This window comes from Heteronotia binoei, chromosome 17 (assembly GCF_032191835.1).
Source record: "Heteronotia binoei isolate CCM8104 ecotype False Entrance Well chromosome 17, APGP_CSIRO_Hbin_v1, whole genome shotgun sequence".
Classification (NCBI taxonomy): domain Eukaryota; kingdom Metazoa; phylum Chordata; class Lepidosauria; order Squamata; family Gekkonidae; genus Heteronotia; species Heteronotia binoei.
This window is the reverse complement of record NC_083239.1, coordinates 17,509,324-17,530,597: the sequence shown is the minus strand read 5'-3', so window position 1 is coordinate 17,530,597 and position 21,274 is coordinate 17,509,324. Positions and strand designations below refer to the sequence as shown.

Genomic DNA, 21,274 nt, shown 5'->3' with positions numbered 1-21,274 from the left:
ACTTTGTAACAAGTTTGGGTCTCGTTTGACGTTCTGCCAGTTCTGACATTATAACACTGATCCCATTATTCTGGGACTTATCCGAACTGGCAACCTTGCTGGATGGCAGCAAAGGCTCCAGACAACGGAGAGCCCAGCACACCCCCGGAGGAGAGGCCGCTAGAGCCCGGGGTAAACGCGGTGAGACGCAAGATCAAAGACCCCGCGCACTTCTCCACGGACGCCTTCCCCTCGCGGAGTTGCAGCCCGAGAAAATCCACTGCTGCCATGGACGCGGCAGACGTGAGGTACCGGGTACTCGCCACCGGCGCGGGGGGAGACGAAGAGGATCCCGGCTGGGACGAAGGCACCATCCCCGGCGGAGGGGACCCAATTTGAGCGCTCCGCAACGAGCTATTCGACTGGGTGAGGGACATCCACGATCAGGTCCACATGTCCCGGGTTCAGATGGCAGAGGAGATGCAGCAACAGATGGGCGCCCTTCGCGACCAGATCCGCGCCCTGCAAGGGGCCCTACCGGCCGCCCCGGCAGGCCCGCCTGGAGGAGGACCCGTGCCACCACTGATCCCGGCGCCCCCGGCCCCGCCGCCTGCCGGGCCTGGTGACGGGGGAGGGGGAGGCCCCGTAGGGCCGCCAGCACCGGGCCCCCTGGCACCGGCTCCAGCCGGGCCCCCACCCGTGGCGCCCACGGCCCCGGGAGCTCCCGCCGCGCCGCCAGCCCCGGCGGGCCCCGTCGCCCCAGCACTTCCGGCACCGGCCCCGGGCCCCGCCGCTCCGGTACCAGCGGGGCCGCCACCAGCCGCACCCGGGGGTCCGGGGGGGCGACGGAGGGGGAGCCCGGGAGCTGAAGATCACCTTCGATGGGGATGGGGACGAGGTGGAATACTTCACCATCCAGTGCAACAGCTTTTTCACGCACTGGGGAGCGAGCTACCCCACAGAGGCGAGCCGCGTGGACCACATCGCCTCCAAGCTAAAGGGGGCCGCAAGGAAATGGTACGTGGGGCTATACACTGGGCGCAAACCCGAGCTGGCCACGGTGGCCGACTTCCTCCAGGCGATGCTACGGCAGTACGGGGACCCCCTCCGAGAAGAGAAGGCCATCGAACCCCTCCAGAGGATCGAGCAGGGGAACCGCACTACCCGCGAGTACGTCACCGAGTTCATGGGCCATTGCACAGCGGCGAGAGGCTGGAGCGAAGTAATGAAGTACACAGCCTTCAAGAACGGGCTGAACACGAACATCCTCGACAGGTGCTATCACCAGGGGCGACCCGACACCCTGGTCGGCTGGATCCAACTGGCCGGAGAGGTGGAGACCAACCTGCAGCAAGTCGGGATGCGCCGCCAGCAACAGCTGGGGAAGAAGGGGGGGAAGGCAGCCCAAGCCGCCAGCAAGCCCGAGGGGAAATGGTCCCCAACTACCTCCACACCCGTGGCGGCCAGCAGGAAATGCTTCAGGTGCGGAGACCCGGGGCACATCGCTGCCAATTGCCCCGTGAAGCCACCGCCAACCCCCACCCCGTCCAAGCCGTTCGCGAGCACCCCGAAGAAGGGAGGAGGCCGCACCAAGGAGCCCAGTCGGGGCGCCGTCGCCGCTTCCATGGCGATTGACGAGGAGATTACCACCATTACCGAATCGAGCGAAGAGTCGTGGGACCAGGAGTCGGCGGGAAACGACAACGACCTGCTTTAATTGGTGCCGCAAAGCATGTCCGGGAGACACCGGCACCAATGACGGTGAGAGTTACCGGGGAACTTTTATTCATGGCAGTGACAATGCTGAACCCCAGCCTAAAGCGCTTCATGCACGCCCGAGCCCTAATAGACTCCGGGTGCACCAGGACATCATCACCCCGCGGCTAGTAGAGGCCCTTAGCCTGACCCGGTCCCCCCTGCCCCACCCGATCCAATTCGAGCAGATGGACGGGTCGGTGATGAAACGGGAACCATGTACCCACGAGACCCAAGCAGTTCCGGTATGGGCGGAGGACCACTGGGGGATAGAGACATTCGTAATAGCCCCTTCCTCCTCCTTCGACATAGTGGTGGGGGCAGGGTGGCTAGCGCGGCACCAGCCGGACATACGGTGGGAGGAGCAGATTGTGCGTTTCCCCGACTGGCGCTGTGAGCACCACCACTGGCGGTCCGAATGGGGACCCAAGGCGCCGCCTCAAAACGAGAGGCTCTGCCTTACGATAGAGGAGGTGGGATCGATCCCGGCGGAATACAGGGATCTGAGGAAGGCCTTTAGCGAGCAAGAGGCGGACGAACTCCCCCTGCACCGTTCCACTGACTGTGCCATCGAGCTAATACCAGGGCAAGAACTACCAAAAGCAAACTGTACTCTATGGCCTGGGCGGAGAAAGCAGAACTGAAAAAGTTTATTGACAAGAACTTGAAGCGGGGGTTCATCAGGCCGGCCACGGCCCCCCACGCTGCCCCCATCCTATTCCGCAAGAAGAAGGACGGTAGTCTGAGACTTTGCACAGATTTTCGCGGGATAAACGGGATTTCTATGTCCAACGCCTACCCGATCCCACTGATAAAAGACCTACTGAGCACAGTGGCCGAGGGCAAGGTGTTCACCAAACTCGACCTCCGCGATGCGTACTTCCGCGTGCAAATCAAGGAGGGCGACGAGTGGAAAACGGCGTTCAATACGCCAATGGGACAATTTGAATACTTAGTGATGCCTTTCGGACTTCAAGGGGCACCCGGGGTGTTCATGAATTTTATCAATGAAGTGTTAAGAGAGTACTTGTATAAGGGGGTGGTGGTTTACCTTGATGACATCATTATTTACTCGAAAGACCTTGAGTCACATGTACCGTTGGTGAGAAAAGTATTAACTACCCTGTACCAAAACAAATTGTATGCCAAACTAACGAAATGTGAGTTCCACAAAACGGAACTAGACTACCTGGGGTTCTAGGTGTCGGGGGAAGGATTAGCGATGGACCCCGCGAAAATCCAGGTGGTCTTAGACTGGGAGCCGCCCAGAACCCGACGGCAGCTCCAATCGTTCCTCGGGTTCGCAAATTTTTACCGCGGGTTCATCAAGGGATTTGCCCAGGTCATGCTGCCCCTTACGGAACTCCTCAAAATGAAGGGGAAGGGGGAGGAAGCGAAAAAACCCGGCACGTGCCTAACCTGGTCACCCGAGTGCCAGCGCGCCTTTGATGAACTTAAACGGTTGTTCACGTCCGAACCAGTCCTGGCCCACCCCAACGAGCTAAAACCCTTCGTGGTGCAATGTGACGCTTCCGACGTCGCGGTGGGGGCCATATTAATGCAGAAGGACGATGAGGAGGGGCTCCGACCCTGCGCATACATCTCACACAAATTCTCAAACGAACAGAGGAACTGGTCAGTGTGGGACAAGGAAGCGTTTGCGGTCACGTTTGCCTTAAAAACATGGCGGTCATGGCTGGAAGGGGCGCGAGTCCCATTCAAAATTTGGACTGATCACAAGAACCTAGAAGCCCTGACCGGCCGCCGCAAACTGACCGCAAAACAGATACGGTGGGCAGGCTTTTTCGCCAAATTTGATTTTGTGCTGAAACATATCCCTGGAACCAGAAACTTTTTAGCCGACTCGCTGTCACGAATGCCCCAACACGACAGCCAAAGAGAGGAAGTCATAGACTCCCTCATCCCCCCTTCGGCAGTGGCGGGGGGGAGTCACAACCCGATCAGGGAAGCAAACAGGAGCCCCCGAGCTAAAGGAAAGAGAACGCTTCGTGGCCGAGATGGAAGCGGAGGGGGGGAGCGGCCCGAAGGAGTAGAGAAAGGGGAGGGGGGACTCTGGTTCTACAAAGGGAAAATTTACGTTCCCAAGAGCCTTAGAAAAGAGGTGCTAGAGCAGCGCCACTCCAGCCGCATAGCGGGGCACTTCGGCTATGTGAAGACTCTGAACCTACTGAACAGGCAGTTCTGGTGGCCCCACTTAAAGAGGGACGTGTCGGAATTCGTAAGTTCCTGCCCGACATGCATCATGGCAAAGCGGAGAGGGGGGAAACCACCCGGCCACCTAGTGCCCCTCCCCACGGCAACCAGACCCTGGTCGGTCGTGTCAATGGATTTTATAGTCGAGCTGCCCCCCTCGCAAGGGAAAACAGTAATCCTAGTGGTGGTAGATACATTCTCCAAACAGGCTCACTTCATCCCCTGCAAGAAGTTACCCAACGCCAAAAAGCTAGCGCAACTATTTTTTAACCACGTGGTCCGCCTACACTCATTCCCAGACAAGGTCATTAGCGACCGCGGACCTCAGTTCGTTGCCAACTTCTGGCGGGAGTTTTGTAAAATCACCGGAATGGAACAGGGGCTCAGCTCAGCCTATCACCCTCAAATGGACGGACAGACGGAGAGGGTGAACGGGCTCCTAGAGCAATACCTCCGGTGCTTCATCAACTACCAGCAAACAAACTGGGTGGAGCTGTTAGCTTTTGCGGAATATGGGTACAACAACAGCCTCCACAGTTCCACCAAAACCTCCCCTTTTCAGATAGTGAGTGGGTACGAAGGGAAACCTTTTCCACACCTCCCCCTACCGGCCGGATCACCCGAGCCAACCTCTTGTCAACAATGGTGGGAGGGAATACGCAAAGGGTGGAAGGTGATCCAAGAGAACCTGGACGAGGCCAAGGAAGAGTACAAACGGCACTTCGACAAAAAGCACTCCCCCCAGTGGGAGTTCAAGGAGGGGGAAAAGGTATTCCTATCGACCGAGAACCTCCCTCTCCCTCAGGCGTGCCGCAAACTAGCCTACAAGTACTTGGGGCCCTTTAAAATAAAAAAGGTGATTAACAAAGTAACTGTGGAATTGGAGTTGCCCAAACTACTGAGTAAGATCCACCCTGTTTTTCATTGCAGCCTTCTTCGCAAAGATCCTGGAGCTACATCCTGGCACCCTCGCCCTCCAGAGCCACCTCCTACTCGAATGAAGGGCCAGAGCCACCATGAGATGCAGGAGATCCTGGACTCCATGGTCAGGTGAGGGGTACTGTACTACCTCATCAGGTGGAAGTACTTTCCCCCGAGCTGTGACGAATGGGTCAAAGCTAGCGATGTGTCAGCTCCCCAATTGCTTAAGAAATTCCACCTGCTGTACCCGCAGAAGCCCAAGGCGAAGAGCTTAGGGGGGGCAGTATGTCAGAACTTGTAACTTTCATATATGCTGTTAGCCACACTGACTCCATATTGTAACCCAATACTAACACATGATGCTCTGCCTCTGTAACTAACACAAACTGCTCTGCATTTCAAACACCCTGTGATCACTGGAGGGTGACAGATAACCCCTGGTCAACATCTGCAGGTGGCCTTTGAAGCCAGGCCGAGCAAGCCTTCTCAGCGGGACTGCATCCTCCCTTCTGATAACGAATCCTGGGAAAGAGACACTTGTCTGTAAACCGTGTGAAAGATCGTTTTATTGTTGCTGTCTTAACCGCATAAAATGTAACTAGATGCCAGGCACAGGCATCAGTGTTATCTTGGACCTTCAGCACTGTAGTTCTCAAATAAATGCCTATAATTTGTAACAAGTTTGGGTCTCGTTTGACGTTCTGCCAGTTCTGACATTTAGCCCCGTGAGTTATGTTAGCACCAAGGTCTCCAGTTGTCAGCTTTAGCTAATAAGACCATGGCCACCAGATGGTGTCTAGGAGTGTCTAGAAATAAGACCACATCAGATGATGTCTAGGAATGTCAAATGTTTTCTCCAGCCTTGAACCAAGGCCATCTCCTAGCACTGACAGGTTTTTATACACCCACCACCACCATTTCCTCCATTGCTCCAAACATAAAGCATTGATTAAGACAGGGAGATGGGGTAGGGGGGAAATCACATTTTAATGAAAATGACAATAACTTTGTAAAGTTCAGGTAATTATGTATGAGAAGAGGGAATTTTGCCAGAAATTGAAGGCGGAGCAGGAAAAAGGAGGAGCTACATACTGAGGTGTTTAGCAAGTTCATTCGCCGTAAGACCAATTCCGCATCTTTTTTACACAAGACAGCAAAAGTTTTGTAAAAGCAAAAGAGGAACCACTATCTAAGGTCACAAGGGGGCTGTTTGCTTTGCTCTTGGGTCCTTGAAACAAAATCACCAGATGCTTTGAATGTTAGCTAACAGAGACACAAAAGCTTCCTGATATTCCATCTGCATTGCTCTGCAACGTTAGGCCCTCAAAGGCCTGCAATAGCCAGTGTCAGAGTCCAACCCTCTGCTGAAAGGTCAGCCCCACATGGCACACAAGAAGCCCAGGTATACTACCATTCAAGTGCTCTAAGCCAAGAGGGATCTGCAGATCAGATTGCTCAAACCAACAAAACACACTACTTCCTGGGTGAAACAGAACATTCTAAGGGTGATAACAAAAGTCAGGTCTAGAGGTAGAAGAGTGACACATCCTGGACTGCAAGCCACTCCTTTGTCAAAGTGTCTCAAATTTTACTGGGGCACACAAAGCCCACCTGTGGTTGCTGAAGTTCAGATGCTTCCCCAATCTAAACTCTTACAGTTAAAGTAGGCCAAGGCTGGCACACTTTTCATCCAGAAGATCACATCTTGGTCTCGCCCTGCTTTGGAGGCTAGAGAGTTGGACAAAAACTCCTTCCCGTTCCAGTGCCTGCACCCATCAGTGTCCCAATATCTCAGGTTTTATTTATTAGATTTTTTTTGTAATCACCACTCACTCAAAGGATCTTGTGGCAACTTACAACATAAAAACCAATAAGGCAAAAATTATATAAATACAAATAACTAATATTAAATATTAACAGAAAAATATTAAAACACATGGCTATCACCATACCACTATTAAAACCGCCCAAATATGTGATTACCCTCCAAAGTCCAACCTAAATAATTCAGCTTTGCATGCCCTGTGGAAATTAAGCAAGTTCAGCAGGGCATGGGTGTCATATGCATTCCACAGGGGAGGGGCCACAACTAAGAAGGTCCTTCCCCTGGTGACCGCCAACTGAGCCATCCTGGGGCCAGGCATCTGCAAGAGAGCCTTAGATTATGACCGAAGGGAGCGTGGAGGCTGTAATAGGAGAGGCACAGATATGAGGGTCTCGAGCCCACTAAGACTTAGGGGCAGATGCTCCTGGCAAATTAATTAAGCAAGCTGAGGCTAGGGCACAAAGCTCATCCTCCAGATGGTAAGAACATAAGTGTAGTGCAGGGGATCCCCAACTTTTTCAGCTCAGAGTAGTTGGTGCAACCACAAAATGCTGCTGTGGCCACCGTAAGAGGTGAACCAGTTTCAAAATGCCAGGGAGTGAGGCTATGCGTAAATTACTCTTCAGTATTTCAGACAGAAGCTCTGTTTGATACCTTTTTAAAATGCCTCTATTGTTTTCAAAATATTTTCTTGCATTGACCACAGTAACATAGTGAAGATCACTGTGCTGTGTTAACAGCTGTTGCAGAAGCAACTTTTAAAATACTTGCACAACCAATCAAATCTCTACTAACCAGTCAGAAGCACTGCTGGGCGAAAGCCGCACCTACTTTCTCACAATACAAGAACTCGTGGGCATTTGATGAAATTGCTGAGCAGTCAGGTTAAAACGGATAAAAGGAAGTACTTCACCCAAAGGGTGATTAACATGTAGAATTCACTGCCACAGGAGGTGGTGGCAGCCACAAGCATAACCAGCTTCAAGAGGGGGTTAGATAAAAATTTGGAGCAGAGGTCCATCAGTGGCTATTAGCCACAGTGTGTGTGTGTATATATATATATAACAAATTTTTTTGGCCGCTGTGTGACACAGAGTGTTGGACTGGACGGGCCATTGGCCTGATCCAACATGGCTTCTCTTATGTTCTTAACGCTTGGTGGTTATAGGAGCGATGTTGGTGGGCAACATGGAGCCCAAAAGCCTACTGAGTATAGATATCATATAAGCAGGCTGAGAGGCCTGAGGTAGAATTGATCTCATGTCTTGAAATCATTCAAGTTAGATATGATCTGGCTCTGGTTTTGATGACTCAGCTTGGTTAAAAAATGAAGTTTAGCCCTGCTGAATCAGACCTGTGGTCCATGAAGTGGAGAAAGGTTCTCAGAAGCAACTGATGTTTGAGACAGCCGTCTGGGTGTTCATTTTTTAACCAAGCTGAATCATCAAAACCAGAGCCACTTTCTCAGCTAACCTCCTCTGTCATGTCCTTGTATATGAGGTAAAGTTTACTCCTTATCCTGGTCATTGAAACTGGAGGCAACTTCTGCCTTTACCTCCAGTTAGCCACAAACATCACCTCTAAGCAATAGCTACAATATATTCACTGAACTTGTGTAGCACAGTGATCAAGTCCTCAATTTGAATCTGACCTCAGTCATGAACGCAACAGGTGGTTTTTGCACAGGCAAAAGAATATGTACTCCAGCCCAGTGCAACCTCAAGAGAGGATAAGCCAAACATTGAAAGAGGAGAATCAAGTCACATATTTTCATTTTTTTGCCTGAAAGGTATCAAGAAACATTTAAGGTTAAGTCTAAACCCCCCTGCGGTACTTTTGCATTTGAAAGGTTGAAAATCAGCAGCACACTCATCTTAACATAAAAGCATTTCTGGGGATTTCACCTACTTGATGAAGTGCTGATATCGAGCGATCAACCAAAGTCTCCCTACCCACCCATCCCTATTTGCCAAGGCACCAGACTAGGTAGGTGGGCCCACACATCCGATCAAGAATTTCAGGCTGCACTGGGCACACCTGGATTTTCACGCAATCCCCAGAATCTGTAAATGCAATTCCACAGAACCTAATCAGAATTCACAGAATACTTTTACACCAAATGCTTCAGTCAGGTCCTGCTTTAACAGGCCACCATCAGTTCCAAGCACTGGGCTTCTGTAATGACACTCCTTCGGGACAATCTCAGCACCTGTCTTTCAAATATAACAACAATAATTGTGTGCTGTCAAGTCACAACCAACTCATGGCAACCCCAGAATCATGGGGTTTCAAGGCAAGAGATGAACAGGGAAGGTTTGCCATTGCCCTGGACTTCCCTGGTGGCTTCCCTGTGGCCGACCCTGCATGGCTTCCAAGCTCTGTCAAGATCATGCTTATTCAGCCTGTTCTTTGAAAATATATTTATGCATAATTCCCTTTACTGTCCTCCCAGGATGCAAGTCAGGTAACTTCTGGAAGGGTGAGTCAAAACGTGACACTGGAAGTCCTTGACTGAAAGTCTGGAAGCATCATCTAGCCAGTAACCAATGAGTGAGAGAGACAGTGCACAAGCAGTGGAATGACTCAGGGCCCAATTAGGCAATATGTGGGGAGATACGTGAACAATCCCAATTCTGAAAAGGCATACATGCTGAAAAGCTACTTGGGAGGCTGCCAGTTCCAGCATAGGAATGACATGGGTAGGGGGTGGAGAATGGAGGCTTAATCCTACTCCAAGCCATTTATCTTTTCAAAGAATGCTCCTTAAGCTCACAGCAGGTTAAAAAGCAGCACCTGTATCTTTAAACTGTAAGTACAAATGAGGTTAGGGAGGGGGGGAGGAATGACAGTTCCAAATGAAAAGTCTGGAAATGAGAGGTCCAAGTGGTGTCCTTGCCAGCCATACCTCTGCTCCCAATCGCAGTCACTGATTATGGTTAAGACACATACATGCAGAGGCTGTTCACGCATCTGCTGCCTGAAATCTATAGTTGAAATTAGATTTATTCCAGCTGAGTGACTGGAATTTCCTCTCCAAAGTGAAGCACTGAGGTGGAAGTTGGGAAGCAAGAAATGAACAATGAAGCATGCTGTTGCCAGGGGAGGCGGAAATGGGGCGCAAAAGAGATGGAGGCGTCTAGCAGTGAGTGTGGAAAGCAGCTGTGTTAAGGGCAACTCTTTGGAGTTCTGAAGTGCAACCCTGTGTGAGTAATCCCACTGAGCTCAGGGGCACTTATTCTTGGTAGGCATATTTAAGATTGTCACCTTTGCCACGTCTGAACTGATAATGCCACTTGAGCCTGGTAAAATGAGAAAGTGCTAAGTGAAAGATATGGTTCAACGGAATTTGCCTGTGTCTTGGACATAGGAGACTCTCTAAGACCTGGCTAGTCCCTCTTACCATATCCTCTGTAGCACAGGAATAACAGTGGCCTACTTTACAAGGCCAGTGTATATACTGTGCTGTGCACTCTGAAATTAAACAACACTTGGCAGAGTAGTGGAAATACATTTCCAGAGGGACGATGCAGTAAACCAAAAGGTTATGAGTGAGAGAAAGCACAGCGCTTGGCTAGATTACCTGCTTGAGAATATGATGAACAAGGAGAGAGAAGCAGAGACTTCAATGCACAGGGTAACGGGCGGGGGGAGAGAAAGAAATAGGAGAAGAGCTACCATATAAATAAAACATCAACAACTGTCAGAGCCCAAGCGACTGCCTACTGATTCCACAGCAAGAGCAACTTAAAAATGCATAAATGAAGTAGCAGCTGTACTAGGGAGCCTTTTTGGCTCACACGTGACATTAAAATGCATGTGTATCTGGGTCCTTTGGTGGGGAAGGGAAGGGTAGGCAGCATCTGAGCTGTAGTTTGTGTGCAACAAAAAAGAGATCAGATCTTGCTGGGAAGAGATTAAGAATGCATCAAAGCTCAGGAAGTTGCAGACATTAGCTGCCAGACCACACAAAGTTACCAGCACTGAAGCCCAACAATTCTGAGAACTTTGTGCATGTAACTGTGTTGAACTACAGCCCTGAACTCTGAGGACTTCTACATTGCACCCAACACACAGCGGAAGAGAAGAAATGCCTCTTTTCTGACAAAAAACCTCCATGCTTATCAGTGCCGAGGCTGCTGAAAGAAACAAACATAAATGAACCCTCTGCTACTACGCAAGTTCTAAATACACAAAATATTAGAAAGTTATTAATTTCCCCAAAATTGGAGGAGGGGAGCTCATGGACTCAATCTGCTGACAGTGGCCTGGGGCAAGAGACCTCATATATCAGCGGAAGGCCCCACTGTTTGCAGAAGGGATCCACAGGATCCAAGCCAAGGTACAGAAGCCTTTGAGTGAATCTCTTCTGTTCCCATCTTCAGTTTCATTGGCCATTGTGCAATGAAGTCAGACTCACCAGTAACAAAAGAAGTCAATCAGATATCTAGAGGTGGTACTTACCAAACAGCCTTTTGCACTGTATCACTGATCTATTTTATAGAGCCATTCTGTGTTACTGAGACTACATACAAGATGAGTCTCAGACTCTCAAAAATGCACCTATATAAATGCAAAAGGATTAAATGCAATGAGAAATAAACATCTGTCAAAGTAAACTTCAACTATTTCCCGAACACACTTGGATAGCATCAACCAAATTGTGTTTTCTTTGTGAGCATTTATAGTTCACAGTCCAAAAACTTTGGTCATGTAGCCCTTATGCTCTTTAGCATTGTAGGACTTGTTTCTAAGCAGATGCAGTCTGAGGTAAGGGCACAAAGCCAAATCATTTGCTCAAAAGCCAAGGCTGAAATTCTAAGAACTATTATTTACAGGTCAGTCCATTTCGAGCAAGTTTCTTCACAAATATACCTGAAACTATGTCATAAGGATCAAGAGCAGGCTCAGAAGTGGGCACCTGGGTTTTACAGCACAGTCGGCTTTCTCAATGAGGAAGAAAAAGACTGTTTGGCTGATATTGCTGTAAGTATTTATAAATTGTGCCCTGACCTGTTGGAATCTCATCGAAGTTAAGCGGGGTCGGCCCTGCTTAGTACTCGATTGAGAAACCACCAAGGAATTCCAGGGGTGCTACACAGAGGCAGGCAATGGTAAACCACCTCTGTTAATTTCTTGCCCTGAAAATCCTACAAGGGCATCATTAAGCAGGCTGTAACTTGACAGCACTTTCTGACAACACAAAGTTCAAGGGGGGGGGGGGGGAGGAAAATCATTCCAACAGGACAGGTCGGCATCTGGCTTTTCCATGCTTAGCTCCCAGGACATTACAAGGTCTCCAATCTAGTTCAGAAAGGGCTAAGGCATTTGCTCCCCAGGAAACTGTGATTCCAAATCCACCAATTGAGGAATTCACTATTGTCATTTTTGATAATGTTGTGAACTGTTTTGAGGACTTGATGGTGAAATGCTGGATAGACCCAGATAGAAAAAGTCATCTTATGGACTCCAGGTTACCCGAGACAACTTGCTAGTTCCCAAGATTAAGAGGAGACCCAACACAAATGCAATTATTCACAGCTGAGGTAAACCATTACATAGCACAAAGAGAATCCCCCCCCCCCATTTTCTATCTCTTTTAAAAAAACTCACAGAAAAGGAGATTAACTCTTTATAGTGCATGGGCAGCCATGATTCCTTTTCAGGAGATCAGTAAGATGTAACATATTTGTATTAAATTTAGATTTGCTTTGAATTCAGATTTGTATTTAAAACAGGATTTATATAAATTAGGTTATTGTATTAATTTATGCTATCATGTTAAAACTGACAGTGTCAATATGAACCAAGCATGAAAGAAACAAACAGGTCTGTATTAGGGCAGAGGATCAGAACTTCAACAGTGCAGTGCCACATAATCAAGTATAATTCTTTATATGAAACGTTATTCTATATACAAATTCCACAGTCACAGACATCTCCACAATGCTTCATTGCTTGGCAACACAAGAAAGAAAATTAAACTGGCTCTGAATATAATTTAAAGTGGCCCATTTTTAGAACTGAATCATCCATTCTACTCCAAGAACTATAGAGTGGGTTAGTGCAGCAGCCAATATAAATGACGAAGCCCCCCAGACATTTTGTAATTGCCGTCCAGAAGACAAATGATTTTTAAGGCTATCAGATTGCCTTATAATTGACAAGAGGTTTGAGAAAATATAACTCACAGCACTGAGAGGGAAAAGTAAAAGGGAACACCCATTCAATGGTTCCATACTATCTTCAGGATGTGGGTTGCAGATATGAGGTTGACCTGCAACCTGGCTGGTTTGGGGCATGGGAGGGTAGAAGAGAATCAGGGCTTCTGTACACATTCAACAGCACTAGTCCCCAAAATTCTCATGTCTGCTGGCCTACTGAGGAATCCAAGAGCACCCAGTGAATTTCCATGGCAGAAGGGAAATTTGAACCTGGGTCCTAGCCCTACACTGTAACCACTACACCAGACTGGCCATAGAGCACATTCTAGGGTACACAGTTCATAAAGGGAGCTGCCCAGTACTGATTATTTCCCTATCAAAATAAAAGTTCTTGAGAGCACGCCAAATCTACTGGGCTGTGCATTTCAGGGAAAGGTCGGTTTAATAGGAAGCCCATTTATCATGACTACTCTTCTCATACTGTAATGTACTGTACATTGGTCTCCCTTCAAACTCTATTCAGAAACTCCAGGTGGTGCAGAATGCTGCAGATCAGCTTTTACTGGGAGCTGACTGAGTATGCATATTATTCTCATTCTACAGAAACTCAGTTGGCTGCCCATTTGTTACTGGGCTCAATTTAAGCTATTGGCTACCACATGCAAAGTCTCTTATTTGTGGGACTGCCTCTGCCCCTACACTCTGCACATCAGCTTTGCTCATGTCAGCATTGGTGTTCGTGGGTGCCAACCTGCAACTGGGCAAAATCTACAACTGCCCTTACATGTGCTTTCTAACTGAATGACCGGCCCAAGGAAGGAAGAAAAGTTCTCCTCTCCTGGCTTCCTGCAAACAATGTAAAACTATTCACAAACTTACCTGGATCAATGATTAGGTTCTGTAGTCTATACTGCCATGTATAGTTTACTGTAAATAGGTTCCTATTATGTAATTTTTGCACTTCATGAGTCATGTTAATATTTAAGCTATGCTTCATTTCCTTCTGGCAGGCTCCAAACTTCTACAACCTAACACATTGTTTACTGAATGTCCCATTTTACTGACAATGCTGAATCACTATGTGTAATCCGCCTTGAGTCCCTGTGAGAAATGTGGACTATAAATGACAAAATAAATAAGAGGAAATAAATGTGATTTCACTCAAGTTTCAAGTGCTCAGTTCACTGGAAGAGAAAATTGCAGTATAATGACATTGACCTTGTATATGCCCCACTAAAATGGCTATAAGCCAAAGCAGCCAAATGGAACCTGTACATTCCAGAGGGGTACTGCCTGTAATAAAGCACTGGGAACCACAAGAATACCACCCACCACACCTTGATTATAAGCAGAACAGCTGGCCACAGCTGGAGGCAGAATACAGGCCCTTTGTTTGATCAGAACTCATAAGGACGTAACATTAGAAGAGTCCTGCTGGATCAGACCAGTGGTCCACCTAGTCCAGCATCCTGTCTCACACAGTGGCCAACCACTGCCTCAGAGGGCCAACTAATTAGGCATAAGAGCCAAGGCCTTTCCCTCATGTTGCCCCCTTGCACTGGCATTCAATGGCTTATTGTGCCTAGACAGGATGGTTGTCTTTTAACCACTGGTAGATCCATCCTCCACTAATCTGCCTAATCCCCAGTGATACCACCTATGCATCTGCTGACAGTGAGTGCCACAGTATAAGTAACCCCGACCAACACGGCTGCCTACTTGGATATCACTGAATAATGTAGTACTTTTCCTCCATCCTGAATCAAGTTCATTGAGTCCCACCAAGTTACAGTATTATGGGAACTTGGATTGGACAGTGTTTGCAAAACTACTAAAATAGAAACCTGTCGTGGAAACCAGTACCATGGCACCTAAAAAGCTGACAGACTTCTTCTGACATAGGTTTCCATAGACTAGATTCACCTAACAAACCTGATCTCATTTGGAACAAGGGCTAACAGCCCTTGATCTATTGACATCAATTACACTAATCTTCTCTGTATCATTCCAGTTTTAGTATATGTGCTGCCAGAGCAAGCACAACGTCACTTAGACAGTAGATAGTAGTATACTCAGAAAACGAGGACAGAGCCAAGAAGATCAAGGATGAGGTCCCTCTGGAGAAGCCTAGTTTTCTAAGCAATAGTGCACCTCTGCCTGAAAAGTCTGTACTTCACTATCTAGCACACTTCATACTTTGAAGATGAGCAGGCAACAACTCAGTTTATTAATGTTCTTTGGAAAAAGAAGTCAAACATTATCATAATCCCAAATGCCCAGAAGTATTAAAGTGGTCATGTTTTCTAGGGCAAGCAGGGAAGAGAAATACCAGCTGAACCAATCCCAGGGGCATTTTGCAGCAAGAAGTCATGTAGGCTGTTCAAGAGGATGTTATTACAAGGGCTCTGCAATGAAGTGCTTTGTTCCCCCACCTTTGCCTCTTTAACTGCAAAATGAGCATTATTTATACATCATAACTTCTTTCTTTCATCAGGATGGGTGATGAGCCACAGCAGTTGCTCCGAATTTCAAGCTACTGAGACAGCGGTCAGAAAATTCTCCACCTACGATGCCAGATGACATCCAGCACCTTACACAGAAGATGCTCTCCTTAGCATCTTCAATAGAGTCACTGGATTTGCAAAGAATGCAGCTTTTTATCAACTGTCCACCTGGAATGAGGAATGGTTCAGCAAAAAATGGCGGTCTGGTGGCACTTTAAAGACAGAATATAATTTACTTCAGCATAAAAATTTGGGGATTAGAACCTCAAATGAAGGGGACCCTCTAGCCTGTCAAAACTTAGGCTGCAATACTATGTAAAAGGTAAAGGGAGTCCCCTGTGCAAGCACCAGTTGTTTCCAACTCTGGGGTGACGTCACATCACAACATTTTCACAGCAGACTTTTTACGGGGTGGTTTGCCATTGCCTTCCCCAGTCATCTACATGTTCCCCTCAGCAAGCTGAGTACTCATTTTACAGACCTCAGAAGGATGGAAGACTGAGTCAACCTTGAGCCAGCTACCTGAACCCAGCTTCCACCAGGATCAAACTCAGGTTGTGAGCAGAGAGCTCAGACTGCAGTACTGCAGCTTTACCACTCTGCACCATGGGGCTGCTTTGCAATACTATGTAGGGTTTTAAAAAAAGTATTACAAGACTCCTGTTAATTTTTTGCAGCAGCAGACTAACCCTGTCATATGAGGCTAGATCAGTGGCAACTCAAGAAAAGGCCTTCTTAGCCAGGATGCCAAAGCTTTGGAACACCCTCCCGCAGGGAGATGCACCTGTCTCCCTCTATTGTTGTCTTCCGCCAGTGGGTGAAGACTTTTGTTTTGTTTTGTTTGGCGTACCTCCAGTAAATTATTGTACCTTCGTCCCTCGTTGCATAACGTGTGTTCACGTGTCTGTATGTTTTTATTTAACTGTTTAAATATTTTATCTATGCCTTATCTTAAATGCTGCTGTAATGTTTTAAATATTTCAATGTTTGCTGTCTTGGAGAACCTCTTTGGATGGAAAGGCAGCACAGAATGTTTCAATGAAAAAAAAAAACAGCATGGCTACCATCCTTCTGGAATTATTACCAGAGTTTTCAAGTTGCGCTTCAGGGAACCCTATGGTTTTTCAGAGTCAAGTCGCTCTTAAAAGAAAGGGGCCTGCCATTACAGACCATCCCCTGGAGGGTGCAACCTGTTTTCATGAAGCAAGAGCACGTCCTAGCAGGCTAATATTCTTCATGAACCAAATCCTAAAACCATTCCCAAGGACTGGGGTTCTGTGATAGATATATTGATATGGAGAGCTTCTTCCAGGGAGGCAAAGTATTTTTTTTTTTTTAAAAAAACCAGTGGTTTCCTGTTAATCTCTAAACTCTCTACACTTATGGAAGCTTTGCTCTAATCAATTCATCCAATGAGGAACCTCTATGCATCACCTGTCACTCCTTACCCAAGCACACTGCCAAAAGACTCTGGTACATTTCCTAGGGCAAATTTACAGTTCACGTGTGGCTCTCACCATTAGCCTAGAGAAACACTGCACCCATGACAATACAAGCTCTCTCCTGCAGCTGTACCTTGGTTGCAGGGGATAAGCTGACTGTTGGAAGTGATTAATCTGCCATTCTTCTCACCAAGGAAGCAGGAATAAGCCACCAAAGAACTCCCCGATGTGCCCAGGAATGATCTGAAAAGTGCTATTTTAGATCTAAAATGTGAACATTCAACTCACCTCCTTTGAGCTTTTATTTTCTTCTTTTTTGGTATATATGTGTGTGTGCGCGTGCACACACCTGCACCCGGAAGTCATGGTGACCTCTGGTGACTGACCCCTACTGGGAGCCTGGAGGATATTCAGAGAGATGGCTGCATAAAGCCTGCCCCTGTCCTCCCAACTGCAGGTATTCCAAGGAGGTCTCCCATACAAGTACTTGCTGGAGTCGACCTTGCTTAGCTTCTGAGATCTGATGAGATCAGCTTGCCTGGGCTATTCAGGTCAGGGTGCTCCTTTTGAGCTTTTCCATTACCACAGCTGTTATGTTTATGATACTTCTATTATCTCTTTGGTCAAGCAAAAGTCTGCTTCTCATATTGACCAAAGCTGAATTTTAGCTGTAGTTGTGGAAACACCTCTTTTGCTTCTATCAGTACCTCAATGCAGAAACTACAAGCATACAAGCAGTATTCACACATAAGAAAGACATGTGGGTTTTTATGAAGGTGTTTTGACATCTCTTGAAAAGCATCCGGCCGTCGCCATAGCAACCATCCACAGTTTGTGTGTGCAATTTTTTTGTTAACCGGCAAACTGAAAGTTTCCCACAGAAAAGCTGAAATTGTCTTGCAAATGGCAGGCTGCCCATTGCTTTCTTAACAGTGCCTGCACCCATGTCACAAACTCAAAAAGGGAAGCATAATTTCTAACATTCATAATGGCATGACTCAGGGCCTGCTGCCAGTTTGTAAATGGTAAAGACTAACAAACATCAAACAGCATTTTTCACCCTGTTAGGATAAAAGAATCAACATCGATACTGGATCCAGACAGCTTCTATCAGCCTACTAGAAGCGCTGGTCACCCTTTCAAAGTCTAGAGCCAAATGTGATAGTACTGATCTCAAGATGCAATGCCTAGAAAGTTGTATAGCTGGGTGTCAAGCAAGCAGATTTCAAAGTAACCAGTCCTTGAGTTGAAACAAAGTATGGTTTATTGATAATCCATGTGCTTCTATTGAGTCAGGTATTGGAACTGATACAAAGTAACAGTAGAATGCATACTTAAAGGTGGCACATCAAAGGTTCTCTAAAGATTGCTACAATTGCTAAACAATCCTGTGTTCACGTGTGAAAATTCACACAGTACTTCTTTACCTCGTCCAGGTCACGGGACGGAGACAGTGCTGGTCGCCTTGGCGGATGACCTCCAGCGGCATCTGGACTGGGGCGGTGTGGCGGTGCTGATGCTGTTAGATCTGTCGGCTGCGTTCGACACGGTCGACCATCGGCTACTGGCCTGCCGCCTCGCCGACGTAGGGGTTAGGGGGTCGGCTTTACAATGGCTCTCCTCCTTCCTCGAGGGTCGGGGACAAAAAGTGGCAATCGGGGGTGAGCTGTCCCAGAGGCGCACACTAGATTGTGGGGTGCCTCAGGGAGCAGTTCTCTCACCGATGCTATTTAATATCTATTTGCGCCCCCTTGCCCAGATTGCCTGGAGGCACAGGCTTGGGTGTCACCAATATGCAGATGACACCCAGCTTTATCTGCTAATAGATGGCCAGCCTGACTGCATCCCAGGGAATGTGGACCTGGCACTGCAGGCCGTGGCAACTTGGCTAAGGCTGTGTGGGTTGAAGCTGAATCCGAAGAAGACAGAAGTCCTTTGCGTGGGTCGGGGCGCTTTGGGGAGGGAAATACCTCTCCCGGTTTTTGACGGGGTGCCGCTGAAAGCGGCGCACCGGGTCAAGAGCTTGGGAGTTCTATTGGAGCCTTCACTATCAATGGAGGCCCAGATAGCAGCCACTGCTAAGTCAGCCTTTTTTCACCTAAGGCGGGCAAGGCAGTTGGCCCCCTTCCTAGAGCGTCAGGACCTAGCAACAGTGATTCATGCAACGGTCATCTCGAGATTGGATTACTGTAATGCCCTCTACATGGGGCTGCCTCTGTGCCGAACCCGGAAACTGCAGCTAGTGCAGAACGCGGCGGCTAGGCTGCTATTGGGGCTCCCGAAATGGGAGCACATACAGCCAGGGCTGCGCGGACTGCACTGGCTGCCAGTTATATACCAGATTCGTTACAAAGTGCTGGTTATTACCTTTAAAGCCCTAAATGGCTGAGGACCTGCCTACCTGAGGGACCGTCTTTCCCCATATGAACCCCAAAGAGCACTGAGGTCAGCAGGGAAGAACCAACTGACCATCCCCGGGCCGAAGGAGGCAAAACTATAGAGCACTCGCATGCAGGCCTTCTCTATTGTAGCTCCACACCTATGGAACCAGCTCCCAGAAGAAGTGCGGGCCCTGTGGGACTTTGAACAGTTTTGCAGAGCCTGCAAGACCATCCTCTTTGGGATGGCCTTCGCCGATTAAAGGAAAACAGAAGGACTTGCCTAAGTGATTTTTACCATCTGCTGAAATAGCACCAGAATGTTAATTTTAGTAATTTTAGAATCTTAAATTAAACTGTTAAACTAGCTATTGTTTTAAAAAAAAATTGTATAATTTACTGTATTGATGCTGTTAGCCGCCCTGAGCCTGCTTCGGCGGGGAGGGCGGGATATAAATAAAATGGATTGATTGATTGATTGATTTCCTTTGTGGTTACTCTTCCTGGGTCCAGGCCTGGCCTGGGAAATTGTCCCTGGAGGCTTTATCTTCAAAGAGCAAATTCCTGCATTTGTTAGTAAAAGCGAAAGAGGCGCCAGCCAATTCTCTACTTTGATGTGCCTCAGCTTAGTTCAGGGTTAGTAACATTTTAAGCATGGCAGTTATATTCAGATAAACATAGGCGATTATAGAAAGATAAAACATTGCTTGACATACTGCCTCCTTAAGCTCTTGCTCAGGGTTTGTCTGGGTGCAGTAGATAAAATCTTTTGAGAAGGAGGGGGGCCCTAAGGTCGGAGGATTGTACCCATTCGTCACAGCTAGGGGAAAAATATTTCCAACGAACTAAGTAATATAGCACCCCCCCCCCTCTTCTTCTTGGCATCCAACACTTTGGGAACCTCATGGTGACTCTGACCCCTCACTTGAATAGGTTTGGGCTCTGGAGGGCGGGGGTGCCAGCTCGTAACCCCCGGATCTTTTTGAAGAAAGCTGCAATGGAAAACAGGGTGGATTTTACTAAACAGTTTAGGCAACTCTAGCTCCACTGTCACTCTATTGATCACCCGTTTTATTTTGAAAAGTCCCAGGCCAGCTTTTTAGATGTTTGTAGTAACGGCAAGTTCTTGGCGGATAAAAACACTGTCTCTCCCACTCTGAATTCCCACTCTGGAGAGTGCTTTTTGTCAAAGTGTGCCTTGTAATCCCTTTTTGCCATTTCCAGGTTGTCTTGGATCACAGCCCACCCTTTTCCCATTGTCTCCCATCGTGGTCGAGCTCCATTGTTGCTGGGTAACAGTGGGAAGGGCTTCCTCTCATAGCCATTTACAATCTTAAACGGTGTTGTTTTGGTGGAGCTGTGGAGGCGGCTGTTGTACCTATACTCCACAAATGGCAGTAATTCCACCCAGTTGGTTTGCTGGTAGTTAAGATAGCACCATAAATATTGTTCTAGAAGGGTGTTCACTCGTTCTGTCTGCCCGTCCGTCTGGGGGTGATAGGCAGAGCTTAACCCCTGCTCCATGCCTGTTAGCTTGCAAAACGCCCGCCAGAAGTTGGCAACTAACTGTGGCCTGCGGTCGCTAATGACCTTGTCTGGGAATGAGTGTACTTTAACAATGTGTTGGAAAAACAAATAGGCAAGCTTTTTTGCAGTGGGCAGTTTTTTGCAAGGGATGAAGTGGGCTTGCTTTGAAAAGGTGTCCACCACTACTAGTATTAAAGTCTGTCCCTGTGACACCGGTAATTCCACTATGAAATCCATAGAGACTACCGACCAAAGGCGTTCGGCCATGGGAGTTGGTTATAGGAGACCTGGGGGCTCCCCCCCCTTTTTGCCATTATGCACACCGGACAGGTAGCCACGAATTCTGAAATGTCCTTTTTCATGTGTGGCCACCAGAACTGCCTGTTGACTAAGTGCAGGGTTTTTACATATCCGAAGTGGCCCGATAGTTTGTTACAGTGGCAATGCTGTAAAACTTCCCTGCGCAGTTTTGGGGACATACAGTTTTGCATCATAATACCAAAACCCTCCTACCCCTTTTGTAAGTCCTTCTGGCCTCCCTTCGCCCTCGTGCTCCGTTTCTTCTACC

The 21,274-nt window shown here is 47.8% G+C and overlaps 1 protein-coding gene across 1 annotated transcript in view; it reads right to left on the bottom strand.

Moving 5' to 3' along the window:
* SMAP2 (small ArfGAP2) overlaps positions 1 to 21,274 on the bottom strand; it is a 61,587-nt gene that overhangs the window by 21,684 nt on the left and 18,629 nt on the right. The gene's annotated exons all lie outside the window — the stretch shown is intronic.